Raw genomic sequence first — 13986 nt, 5'->3', positions numbered from 1 at the left:
GAGTACCCAAGAGGATACTTTTATGGGTTTTTTTAGTTGTATGGCATTTATATACGGTTCTAATTTTGGTAACAATATCCCATTGGTTACACATTCTTCTTGGCATCATGTCATCTGGTAACATTATCTTATCACAAAGTTTCATAACATGTTTCTTGGTCATTTCTAGCCCAGGGAACATTTATCTGTGTCTGTCTCTCCCATAGTTTCTGCTCAATCAGGCCTAAGATATCAGGCCCCTTTATCATTCCATTGTACTCTCTGTTTTATTCACTATAATAAAGCATTTCACAAGCTTAGCAAACTAACCCATCCAACTTTAAGTTACCCAGATTTCAAGAAGAGGAAGTTAGAAAAGGAGATGGTGTGTCTTTGTGCAGCTGCTTTTATTTTCTTTGGCCTCTTGGGACCCTCCCCTTCACATGGGGCTTCTGGTATGCCAGTAGCTGATAACCATTCTGGAGCTGGACTAGAAGCTCCAGAGAGGTGGGATATGGAGAAATGCATCATCTCACTTTTTGCAGAGCTGCCTTACCACCCTGACACACACACACAATTCGGTTGTTTTGATAGAGTGATAATTTTCTTCAGTCTCTTACACTGGGGTAACTTGAAATCTCGGAAGAGACATGACAGCAGATAAACCCACCAGAGCTATCTTGCTCTACATGCTCATGTAGGCCTGGGATCTTGTTTGCAGTTCATCCTGTCAGAAATACATAATAAGAGCCAGGGTGCTCTGCATGGGGCTGCTTCTTCTGTGCACACTTGCTGTGCTTCAAATGAGCTGCTAAGGTTCATCACCTTGAAGTGAAACTACAGGGATGAAGCATGTTTCTGTCTCCAAACTGGACCAGAATCCAAAAGGTGGCTGCAGAAAATGCTGCTGCTGCTGTCATGCATATCTATTTAACATTTTAATGAATGAATCATCAGGAGTGTCACAGATGCTCAGTGCCTCAGTTTTAAGAAGTTTCAAGTGCTGGTTTCCAGCAAGCTAGAACTGTCTGCAGTTCATCAGGTTTCACGGCCATGGAGTGACAGAAAACCTGGAAACATCCCAAGCCTAGCTAGGCAACCCACTCACCTAGGTATGTTGTCAGTGGTCTCCAGAAGGGGAACAGAATTAACTGAAGCAAGCCTTTTGTAAGTAGAGGAAAAATCCTCTTAGGAAGCTGTGGAATGCTGAGTCCTGAAGAATTTTTTGCCCAAGGTATGGAGTGACCAACTGCACATCTAGGGTAGTCTTTAGTCCTGATGAATAACATGTGAACCAGTGTGTGTGACAATAACACAGTTTATCTTCTGAAAATCTGTAGCTGATAGAGATCAGGTATCCACTCAGTGTGTTGTCCACAGAACAAGTCACAACTAAATGAAAAGCTTGTGTCCAAGGCATTGAGATGAACATCAAGTGCATATGGGAAAAGACATTCAGAGCATAATTATTTTTTAAGATCATTCACCTGGTGAGTGTAGCTGGGATGTTAAGTTTAATCCTCAGCCAATTACATGAGCAAGTTCCTCCAAAACCGAGGGCTTTGTGCCTTGAAGTCATAGCCCTGAAGAGTCAAAAATGAATGTACATACATGCATATATTATGTTTATGGGGAGAGAGGGAGAGAGTAGGGGGGAGAGCATGAGTAAGCTGACAGATGCCTCCTGTACCCTGAGAGAGGAGAAAAGAAAAAGCAAATACTGTGCATCTCCTGCACGCACTTCTATTTTGTTTGGGTATACAAAAGAAGGAAAAAAACCCCAAACCACAAATCACTGGATGGACTTGTATTTGTAAGATTTATGAACTACTAAATTTAGAAAAGTCATTTTACTCTTGCTGGTGTATTGCAGGCTCTTGTGCAAGAGTCAATAAGAAAAAAAATGTAAGTTACTTTCTCTGTGAGAGCATGTACAAATAGCATAAAATAGGTTCAATTAATCTTTTCAACCACTGAATTTACTCTGGATAAACAAAGCATGTATCAAATTATATGTCCTAGAAAGGTAATCAGCTTTATAAAATGCTTCACAGTTCTGCTTTTCTCATTATTGCATTGCCGATAGTTTTCTGAATGGAAAAACTATTCAAGCAAAATGTTAGAGAGCATTCATTTGTCATTTTCCTGCACAGACCAGGGAGCATCCTGCTGGATCTCAAAATATGTAGTCATTATGAAGATTGTATTGAACTATTCATCTTTTTTTGGCCCTTTTTTCTCAGGTAGTGTTCATTTATGATGGGTAATTTCCAGAACTCCTGCTTCAGTTGGTACAGGTGAAAACTCTGCAGAAATCACACTGATGATTAAATATATAGGATCATCACAAACTTGTGATTGAGCTGTGTTCAGACAACTTGTTCAGGCAACCTCTACTGCTTTACCTGTAGCTACAGTTGTTTCTTCATGGCAACCACCTGTGGTCCAAACCTAATCACCAAGATCATTACAGAAGAAACCTGTAATTTTAGGCTGGGGCATTAATCAGTGGAAACTGATTCTATCAATCCCTTTATATTGTTTGTTTGGTTTTTTTTTTGAGAAGAATGTTTTTTCTACATTTTTCATGGCAAATTGATGCAGAAATAACTCAGTAACCTATTGATTGCTACAGAGCAGTGATGGAAGACAGTGCTGGTATACAGTCAGAAAACAGCCTTATGCAGGAAACAGCCAGCACCACAATGAAGAACTGCCAAGGAACAAATTGCTGCCACAGAATATCCGTGCCGTGTCCCACAGGCCAAACAGGTGAATAATGATCTCACCTCCTACACAGCGCAGTTGAAACAGTATGCAGGATGTTATCTGTGTTGCAGCCACAGCTGCCAGAGAGATGGTTTCTTATAAAAATGCCTTGTTGTCACCAATTAGAAAGTGTCATGATCAGTGCCAGTTCCATATTTCCTTCAACAATATTAATGCAAATTAGAAAATGAAGGTTAGCCTTTGCCCATGCAGAACTATTCTGTAATACCAAATCAGTTGTTCTGAGTCCTCCCATCTCTTCACCCCATGTCATCAGGCTCCTGGATTTCCAATATGTCTTGTCTGGAGTGAGCTTGGGTCAGGTGTGCCTATATAGGAGAGTAGAGAACTGGCATTGAAGAATATATTTGGTGCAGGTAGCACAGTGTGTAAGCTGCAGGTTGAGCTGTCAGGGCAGAGACACACAAAGGCCCAGTCAGGGAGACACGAAAGGAGCCAACAATTCCAGACTTTCCTATGTGTCACATCCTGCTGTAAAATGAGAATCAGGGAGGATCCTTTTGATAGATTTCGCTGACAAAAATAAAGCGCAAACATAACAATATTATATCTGAGAACTGTTGATTAATAAAGAAAGATAAGAGATCCTTATGTTTTTGTTCCTGCTGAGCAGTGCTTGCACAGAGCCAAGGCCTTTGCTGCTCCTCACCTACCCCACCAGTGAGAAGGCTGAGGGAAGGAGGCTGCACAAGGAATTGTGAGGGGACACAGCTGACCCCAAATGACCCAAGGGATATGCCAATCCCATACCTTATGGTGCCATGCTTAGCATATGAGGAAGAAGAAATAAGGGCAGGAATTCAGGGTCATGGCATTGGTCTTGCCAAGTCATCCTTACACAGGATGGGGCCCTGCTGTCCTGGAGATGGGTGAACACTTGCCTGCCTATGGGAAACAATGAATGAATTCCTTGATTTGTTTTGCATCTGTGTGTGACTTTTACTTTCCCTATTAAACTGTCTTTACCTCAACCCGTGCTGTAAAAGGGGAGTTGAGGAGGATTCTTATTGATGGATTTCTTGGATAAAAATAAAACACATCAGCAATATTATATATGAGGACTTTGTGTATTGATCAAAAAAGGAAAGTGTTCCTGCCGAAGAGGGACAGCAAGGAGAGCAGAGAGGGAAGGAGAGAGTCGGGGAGAGAAGCAGAAGCAGGGACAGATCGCTGCCGCGGCACGCCCGGTTAGCGGCAGCTCAGCAGATGGAGCTCGGCAGCTGCGAGCAGGGACAAATAGATAGATAGATAGATAGATAGATGATAGATAGATAGATAGATAGATAGATAGATAGATAGATAGATAGATAGATAGACAGACAAATAAATAAATCGGCATGCCCAGCGCTCGGCAGAGGCTGGGCGCGATTACAAGCGGCGGCAGCGGCGTGTCCGTGTGTCAGTGTGTCTGTGCCCGTGTGTCCGTGTGTCCATGTACGTGTCCCCGTGTCCGTGTCCCCGTGTCCCCGTGTCCCCGTGTCCGTGTCTGTGTCCGTCCGTGTCCCCGTGTGTCCGTGTCCGTGGTCCCATGTCCCCGTGTCCGTGTTCCCATGTCCCCGTGTCCCAGTGTCCCCGTGTCCATGTCCATGTCCCCGCGTCCGTGTCCCCGCGTCCGTGTCCGTGTCCGTGTCCATGTCCCCGTGTCCGTGTCCCCCTCTCCCCGTGTCCATGTCCGTGTCCCCGTGTGCCCGTATCCGTGTCCCCGTGTCCGTGTCCATGTCCCCGCGTCCGTGTCCCCGTGTCCGTGTCCCCGTGTCCCCCTGTCCCCGTGTCCGTGTCCATGTCCCCGTGTGCCCGTGTCCGTGTGCCCGTGTCCCCGTGTCCGTGTCCCCCTGTCCCCGTGTCCCCATGTCCCAGTATCCCCGTGTCCCCGTGTCCGTGTCCGTGTATCCCCCTGTCCCTGTTCCGTGTCCGTGTGTCCGTGCCCATGTCCCCGTGTCCGTGTGTCCGTGTGTCCGTGTCCGTGTCCGTGCCCATGTCCCCGTGTCCGTGTCCATGTCCGTGTCCGTGTCCGTGTCCCGCGGGCGCTCCCGGGGCTCCCGGCGCTGCTGCCAGCGGCAGAGCTCCCGCTCCGTGCCGGGAAGCTCCGCAGCGCTGCGAGGGGCCCGGGCTGCCTCGGGGAGCGGCGGGCAGGGAAGGGACCGCGGGCAGGAGGCCGAGCCGGCCTTGGGGCGAGCCCAGCCGGCCTTGGGGCGAGCCCTGATCGCTGCGAGACCCGCGGCCGAAGGCACCGGCTGTGCGGCAGATCATCGCTTCGATGCTCCTTCGAGGCTGCTCCGCAGCGGCTCCGTTCCCAGGCGCTTCTCCCCAGGCAGCCGCCCCACCGCACTGGGGTCACTCGCAGCCCGATCGTGGGAGCTTCCTCTGCCCTGGGCGGCTGCCAGGCACAGGCTGCCGGGATGGGGCTGGCAGCACACGGGCAGCCTTGCAGTCTCTGCTCCTCATGTGTAGCATGTGCTGAGGCTTAAATAAAAACAAAATTACTCCCTCTCACTATGCTTAGATTGTGAGGGGAAGCCCTGGAGTTCCTTTGTTTTCTGTCCCTTCTTGGAGGCACCAGCTGGAGCTGCTGGTTTGTTTTTCAGTTGTTGCACCAAGAGGATCTGGATGTCTGAGACTGCTGTGGGAAACGAAATCTGCTGTGACTGTATGAATGTGGGGGAAGGGGTGTAGCTGGGAATATCTTGGTCCCAGCTCAGGTGGTGTGAGTGTGACTGCCACAGTGACTCCTGTATGGTCAGTCTGGGAAGTTTTTGTAAATGTAGGATGTGGCATTTCTTTCCTTACACACAGCATGGGCCAACAAGGTGAACCACGCTTTCCTAAACAAAGTGCTCTGGAGAGCCAAAGTTTTATTAGATTAAGTGAATTTAGGATGAGTGATGGCCTCATTTTTAGCTGACTGTGTTTGTTTCTTTGCCCTATTAAGCGTTTGTCCTATGAATACTGTGCTCTTTAGTGTGATTCTAGATGGATACCTGTGTTTAAACTTTTAGCTGAGTGGAAGTTTATCACAGAAGATCCAGACTTCATTACAAGAATTAAACTTGTTGCAGTTTGGGAATTTAAGCCATCTCTGCATCCCAGAGCTTGGGATAAAGAATATAAACAGCAAAGCCCCACTTCTTACCAGATCATCTTAGGTTCTTCTGCAAGTTCTATGCATGCAGAATGCTTAAATGGTGTTTTTAACAGCATAAAATGACAACTCATAGTCTAAGTTCTGATGGTTCCCAAAAGTGGTTGCCTAACCTCCATGAGAAAAGTTGATGGTATCCTGGGTATCTGCAGTGCAGGAGCATCCCAAGACAGAGTTATGAAATGAAAATAGTGAAAACTGTTGTAAGTACATCACCCTGCCTGGATTGTTTGTTTTTAGTAGTGGTTTTCAGTTGTGTAGATGTATTTGTTTGCACTTACACACAGTGTCCCGGAATGGACAGCAAAGGGATTACACGGAACATCTTCCTCGCTATTGAAACATCAGAAGGAAGCTCAATGATTAGCAACATCTCTAAAAATGGCTAAGAGCCTCCCAACTGGCATTTCTCCTCCCCTCTTTCTTCTCCTCTTTATTAATGCTTCTCTCCTTTTAGCCCCTTTGCCATTTGTTCTGCAGGTTCAGGTACCCTGAACATCTCAGATATTTGCTCAAATAGGGCAATATGGGAGAAGTATGGATCTTGTGAAGCTGATGCCAGGGCCCTGAGGGCATTGCATTCCAGCCTTCTCCCTGGTTCCTTTCTGCCTATGCTGATGTCCAGCTCAGGCACGGTGCAGCCAGAGGGTTGTGGTGCTGGGGTGCCAGGGGTTCCCCATCACTTGGGACCTTGCATCAGCTCAGCCCCACTGGTTTATCCTTGTGCCCTGACTCCCAGCTCCTCAGCCAAGCAACCAGCTGCTGCCACTTGCCAGTATTTGATGGAGGTGGAGGTAGCTTCCAGCTTCCTTAGCTTTGTTCTGCATGCCTTCAGTCTGGTTGTGTGCTGCTCTGCCTCCAGGTTCTGAAACATTAACAGTGATCTAACAGGAGAATCTAGAAAATTCTCCAAACTTGTCCATGTTATGGCTCATTAATTTCTGAATGTACTTCTCTGTCTGCTCAGGCAGTTTTTAATTTTTTTTAATGTTGAAGTATATGGATGTATGAGACATACAGCTTAATTGCTCTGCAGCTGTTAAATTCTCTATGTGCATAAAAGGAAGGAGAGGGACTTTTTACATGAGCAGATGGTAACATGACAAAGGGCAATGGTTTTAACTGAAAGAGGGCTGTTTATTTGAGATAGTAGGAAGAAATTCTTTACTCTGAGGGTGGTGAGGCACCGTAACAGGCTGCCCAAAGAAGGTGTGGATTTACTATCCCAGAAAGTGGTTAACGCCAGGTTGGATGAGGCCCTGTACAACCTGATCTAGTGAATGCCATCCCTGCCCAGAGGGATTGCAACAAGGTGATCTTCAAGGTTCTTTTCAACACAAGCCACTCTATGAAATTGAAGATGCAGAGTGAAGATGAGAATGAGCAGAGTAATAATAACCCAACTGGTTATATTTTCTTTTTCATAATAGAATTCAAAGTAATATATTGCAAGATTAAACTTTGCAAATATCTGTAGGCATTTGCTTTGCACAAGCTGGTTTTTTTTTTTTTTTGGTAGGGAACTAAAAAATCTATTTTCCAGTCTTTTTTCTAAAGACAACTTTATTTATAGTCCAAATTGCTTCTCTGATTAATAGAATTTCTCTAGAAGTATGCTATTTTCATACATCTACACACACTGGAAATACTGTGGAGCTGAAGAAATTACCTTTTTTCAGGAGAATAGAGACAAATCAGGATAGGATAAGTAATTTTTCAGCATGTCTTCTCAAAACATGCTACCAGAGTCCATGCCTTGAGTTGAACTCCACAGCATCATACCTTCTAGAGACTGAAAATGAGAAAGCATGGACAAAATTGTAATGGTATTTGGCTGATATGTTCTGTCTGATTATGACTCTGTACATTGGTATGTGTATAAACAATATATATTTAGGTTTCCTCTGAAGACCTGCTGAAGTGGAAACTCCTTTGGCAGCCTTGCAGGGAAGTCTTGTGAAAAATGTAGCATATAGAACAGAATCAGAAAACTTTGTAATAGTAACAGGACATTTGGATAGCAGTATGACTTTTGAGCTGAATCTCATAATTTTTTTGTGTGAAGCAACTGCTTCTGTGAATTTTAACTAAATGTCATTTAAGTGATCATTTGCAGGTACAAAATTTTATCAGATATATTGAAATAGACTTACAGGCTTTCTGATGAAGTCTCTCAGATTTACTAGTGAATTGTTTTATTTCTACAGACTTTGTGAACTGTGGAATGGCATTTTTGTTGATACAGATTTTGTGAGTGGCCTAATACAGGGGAATAAAAATGAAAAGCATTCTAAAGGTCTTTCTGGTATTTCTTTTGAAGTCAAAGAGTTTTCCTAAGACCTGAGTTAGAGTGAAGGCAATTCTAGATAAGTCATTCCTTCTGAATTAAAACACTTTATGGGAATGTTCAGAATATTTGTTTCATTTTATCATATTTTTGAGATCTCAAAAATACCCTCTTTTTATAGTTTTCCTCTTCTGGACTCTTTCATATTATTTAGTTCATATTAGTTCATTAGATTCTCTTTCATATTAGTTAGAAAAACTCGGGGGTGTAAAGGCAGTTGTTGATGTGACCTAAGAAGGGCTTTGTGCAAGGTGGAAGTACTGAGGGTGCTGTCACCCTTCTTGGAGCATGGATATAAGAGCCAGTGGTACCCTGAGCACCATTAGGAATCCCAACTCCTGTCTTCAGCTGCAGATGAGTGTCCAAAAACTTTTGGTATTCTCTACTGAGTCTGGAAAGTATACTAGTCAGACAGTTATTTCTCATTTCTCTTTGCCTGGGCTGGGCTTTTGCCTGGCTTTGGGGTACAAGGGGAAAAAATAAAAAAAGAAAAAAGAAAAAAAAAAAGGAGCATTCAGAGAGCACTAAATTCTTTGGTTGCATTTTTTTCATAGCATTTCATGACTTCTTGCTCTTGTATTTATTTTAAGAATAGGATACTTGAAAGGCCATTTTCTTGAACTGTGGAATTTCACAGTATTTTTGGAAGTATTTTTCTTCTCTTGAAGTATCTTGTGTGATGTTTGCACAGCACAAGATAAAAATGTCTCCTCTATCTTCACACTTCCTTCTGCTGGATGAAAACAGACATAATTGCTTGCCTATCTTTATATGCAGCTTTTTTTTCTATCTCCTTTTCTTAAGTCTGCTCATGTTTCCTGATTCCACTACAGCCTCTGCATCACTAATTGATCCATCTTTATCAGATTAAATGATTACATGATTGTCACAATGTGTAAATATGGTGCTTACTGGAAAATAGCATTTTAAGAGGTATTATGTATTTTAAGTTTATAATAATGGCTTTTTGCTATGAACTGTACTAACTTTTAATCTGTTTGGCTGATTTTTTTGCAGGAAAGCGAAAAACAGATCTGAGAGTTTTATATCCAGTACTGTTTTGATCTCCTTGCTTCAGTCTGCAGTTATTATTGGTGCAGTCAAGTATGCGGCTAGTGAATTATGGAAGATTGGTCATCTGGGATATTGTTGATGTCTTTCAATACACTCTGCTTCTGACTGTACTGCTGTGCACATTTCCAGACCTTTTTAGAAGTACTTTGAGTTTTGGCTAAGGTCTTCATGGTCATGGGCTAATGTCTGGTGGATTTGGCCATTGGTAGTGCTGAAGTCATGAGCAGAGCCAGCCAGAGGCAGCCTGTCAATTTGTTTCCAGAAACTTCTTACTACCAGTTCTGTTTCTCAGCAAGAATTTTCCAGGTTTGTGGTTTCCATACATTTGAGCAAAATTGTGGTTTTTTTGCAGGGCCTATGTCTGTCTGAGTGCTTCAGCTGTGCAGTGATACCAAAAGCACCTCTTCTTTTCAAAGGGATATTTATCAGTACTGGTTTTTTTTGGTTTTTTTTCCCCAGCCTCTGCAAGCCTCCCCTGGGAGTGTTTGGACTGTGCTCTCAAGCACATGCTGTGACTCTTGGGGTGTCCTGTGCAGGGCCAGAAGTTGGACTTGATGGTCCTGGTGTGTCCCTTCCAACTCAGGATATTCTATAATTCTATGGCTCCAAACCCACACCTCACAGCACAGGAAATGAGAGCAGTGATCTGATTTCTTGGCCAAGCCCTGACAGACTGCCTTCAGGAGGAGAGGCTGGTAAACTGGTTTTTAACTCAGTGTCATCACCTTCAGCCCAACCCCAACTCAAGCTGCCAGTCAACTGTGGGAGCCCAGGGCGTACCCCTGGCCTCCTTGGGGGTCTCAAAACACCCCTGGAGAGGGTCTCAAAGACCCCTAAGTGAGACCCAGGTGTCTCAGGCGCTGAATTCAAACCCTTGGGAGAAATTACCAACACAGAGGGAAGGGAAGAAAGCCACAAAAATTAGTAAAATGTAAATTAGGTTGTTAAAACGTAGATAAATAGACTTTTGGGAATGTTTGTGATAAGGAACATGTGGCCAAGATGGAGAATTTGGGGTGGGGATACTTCTTCCTCCTTCTTCTCCGTGTCATCCATGCTGGGTGACATCCTGGCACTTTCATATTGAATGGGGACAAAGCTTGACTGTTTAACAAAATTGTATTCTATTGGAAAGTTGTTATAAATATCTAGTGTGTAATTTAAAAACAAGTCCTGCTTTTGCCAGGCAGATTCCGCCCCGGCTGCCCGACTGAACAGACCGCTGTTAGCCGGGCAAAGAATTGCTGAAATAAGAAATAATAAACAATCCTTGAAGCCTCTGAAAAACCGTCTCCTGCAGTCTCTCATCGGTGGCTTTGGGAAAAAACAGGATTTAAACCACTGCATGTCCTCCTGAGGTGATCTCGGGTCTAAGGAGAAACCTTGGGTTGTGACAGTCAACCAGTGCTGAATCAGGAAGACACCTGAATCCCAAATTTCCTGCATGCAAGCAAGTTCATGTCTTTCCTAAGGCCGTGTGTGGATGATAAAGCTATGGCTTTGCTTCTTCCCCCAAGAATGCAACACTACCTACATTACAGCTTTAAGGAAATTTTAATTATATTGAAAATGGTCTTTCTAGTTCTGATCACTCTTTAAAATGTAGCCAAGCAGGAGTATCATCTGTGAAAACAAAAGTCAGTCAACCAGCCTTTGCTGCTCAGCTTTTGCTACCAATCTGTTACGCCTGTCACAACAAGTTGACAGATTGTCACAATAAATGGCACAAGTTTAGGATGTTGTTTTGTTTAGCCTTCATGTGAAATACATTGAAACACATTTTAGTAGAGGAGTATAATTAAAGTATAGCAAATGAATTCTGAAAGAGGGGAATAAGTTACACAGTAGTTTAAAATTGTCAGAAGAGTATTTTCTATTTTTTTTTTTGTTTACTTGAGGGGAATGCAAATTACCACTAGTGGTTGTGAATACTGAGGGAAAAAATCTTGATAAGGAATTTATTTCCTGAAAGCAAACTAGGAATGTGAATATTTCATTTACTTACTCAAATTACTTATTTGATAATTGCTACTCCTAAGCAAGCTCAGATAGTGCAGCCTGCCAAATATTCACCCCATAAGAGGAAGAAAACATGGTACATGTTCCAAGAAATGAAAATGCCTAGCCATTGGTATATTTTCATTGGGTATTTCTATTCTGTCTGATTTTCCACAGAGATCTGAGGTTTTCCTTTTCCTTCTTTTTTTATATCCTGGAGTGGTCTCGGGGCAGAGACGTAATTTTGGTTTCAGTTCTCACTCCTGATGCATCAATGGCCCTTCAGAAGTTCTGTTACCATGTGTCCAGTATAGTCCCTCTGTGGACTCTACTGCCATCCCTTGTGAATTTTGACTCATTTGGTATTACTAAAACCAAACTTTTTTGAAACAATTGCACTACGAGCAACAAAAAAACCCCAAAAGAATCCAGGCAATTAAAGCAGAAATTAATTGAAACCACCTAAGTGTATTTGTGTGTCTGTGTGTAAAGACAGTGTAAACAAGAGTGAAAAAGAATGCGGCCTAAAGCGTAGCAACACTTAAACTTAACAGTACTTTAACTTATGCCTTAATTTACAGTTTAACCTTAGCAATCTAACAGAGAAATAACATTTACCAGCATTTATCCTAAATTACAACTATAACTTACCTAATTTCCAGATGGACTTCAGTCACAGCAGTGTTTTATCCTGGCCACAGTTTGGGTTGGCACTTTTCTTGAAAGTGTGAGAATAGCTGTGTTATGCTGTTCAGGCCAGGGGAATATTTTCCAAGGCTGGTCTTGGGAAAAACAGAAGCTTATAATATATTCTGCAATAACTTTGCTACCTTATCTGCCAGGAGCATCTCAGAGAGCTGCAATTGTTCACTCTGAAGAAGGTGAGGGAGGGTGAGTGTGAGGGGAGGATTACACATGTGTACATAAACCAGATGGGAGTAAAGAAGACAGAGAAAGATTTTCTCAGGGGTACCCAGTGAGCAAATAGCACAAATAGAATCACAATGGATTCCACTTAAACAATAAAAAACTCCCACACTTTTGCTGTTAGGGTGGTCAAACAGTTGAGCAGGCTGCTCAGAGAGGTTCAGGAGACTGCCTGGGCACCCCTGCCCTGGTATCTGCCACCCAGTCTCTTAGTGTCACTAGTGGACCTGCTCAGGCTGAGCATTCACTGAGGTTCAGAGGAGAGAGAGAAACCTCAGAAGCAGACATGTGTACTGCAGGCACTTCCCAACAGCAGCACCACATTGGCATTGTCCCAGATTTGGCATGCAGGCACCATTTTCTCAGCCAGAAGGCTGTATTTAATGGAAAATAAAATCTCCAGGGCCATTGTTACCAATTGCAGCTCCTGTCATGTTATTTTAATTTCCTGAATTGTTTGGCAATTAACCAGGTAATTTTATATTCTAGCTTAGTCTGTTTTAAAAATGTCTGCTCTTATTTTTCTTTCTTTACTAAATGTGTGAACAAACTGCTGTGATACCAATATCTATATAAAAACCAGTAATACGATGTAGATGTCCATCAATTTTTTTTTCCATCCACATAAAAAAGGTTAAAAAGTGTCTAAGTTTTTCAAAGTTTAGGCAATTGACAGAAGGCAGTTTATTCTGAAAAGGTTTCAGTGGAAGGACTTTACGTCTCTTTCTTTTTGCTAAACAAGCACTATTTTTGTTTTCCAAATGTATTGCCAATATAAAGGAAAATAAATTATAATTCTCAGGTGTCAGCCTTGGCTATTGTTTGGTACCTTAGATTCATGTGATGTTGTTTTAATGCATGCATACACGTGCCTTTACACCTCTGTGTATGTGTTGGGTATGGGAACACTTTGCTGTGTCTGTTTCAGTGAAAGGAAGGCATGCTGTCAACAGAAAAAAATAGAGCCTTTCAGCTAACAATGAATTTGTGGACATCCACAGATTTCAGCTGAGGAGCTGGATCAATCTGAATCAATCTGCCTGCTCTGTGCAAGCAAGGATAAAACTATGTTGTCCTTAGAAGCTAGAGGTACATGATATGCTGTAATCAGATTTAATCAGATGGATGACTTCATCTTTGTCTACTATGATTTGCAGCATCAATTCTCTGAGAGTGGCTTGGGGAAAAATAGCCTCTGCTATATGACTGGATGGCAAAACCTTCTTGTAGTTATAATCAAGTAGCAATTATTTTGTTGGAGGGTAAACAAGATAAACAGTCCGTGAATTAACAGCTGCAACATCATTTTTTATTTTACCACTAGAGATATACAGCATGGCCTATAGTACAACTGCCACTCACTTTTAAAGCAGTTCTAGTTGAGGCTGAACCAGAAGAGTTTGTTCTGGGTTCACCACAGCTGATGTTGCCACTTTTATCTCTAAAGAGCTCAGACCTTTGTGCCCTGAGAGAAGCTCCTGTCCTGCTGCTTTCCAGCTTGCCTCCACCTCTCTCAAACCTTGGGACCAATACTTCTATTGACTCCATGAACTTCTGTGCAATTTGTTCTGTGAAAAATTCAGTTTCCACCAAGTTCAGCTTTTTCAAACTGTACCCCTCTAAGAAGCATTTCTGTGGCCATCTGGCAGCCAATGCCAATGAACAGTTGTGCCATTTCCCTCACCTGCAGTTCTTGTGACCTCAATCTCAGTGAGGACCACAGAATTACCTG

This window comes from Oenanthe melanoleuca, chromosome Z (genome assembly GCF_029582105.1).
Source record: "Oenanthe melanoleuca isolate GR-GAL-2019-014 chromosome Z, OMel1.0, whole genome shotgun sequence".
NCBI classification, from domain to species: Eukaryota; Metazoa; Chordata; class Aves; order Passeriformes; family Muscicapidae; genus Oenanthe; species Oenanthe melanoleuca.
The sequence above is the reverse complement of the archived record's forward strand: the minus strand, read 5'-3'. Positions refer to the sequence as shown.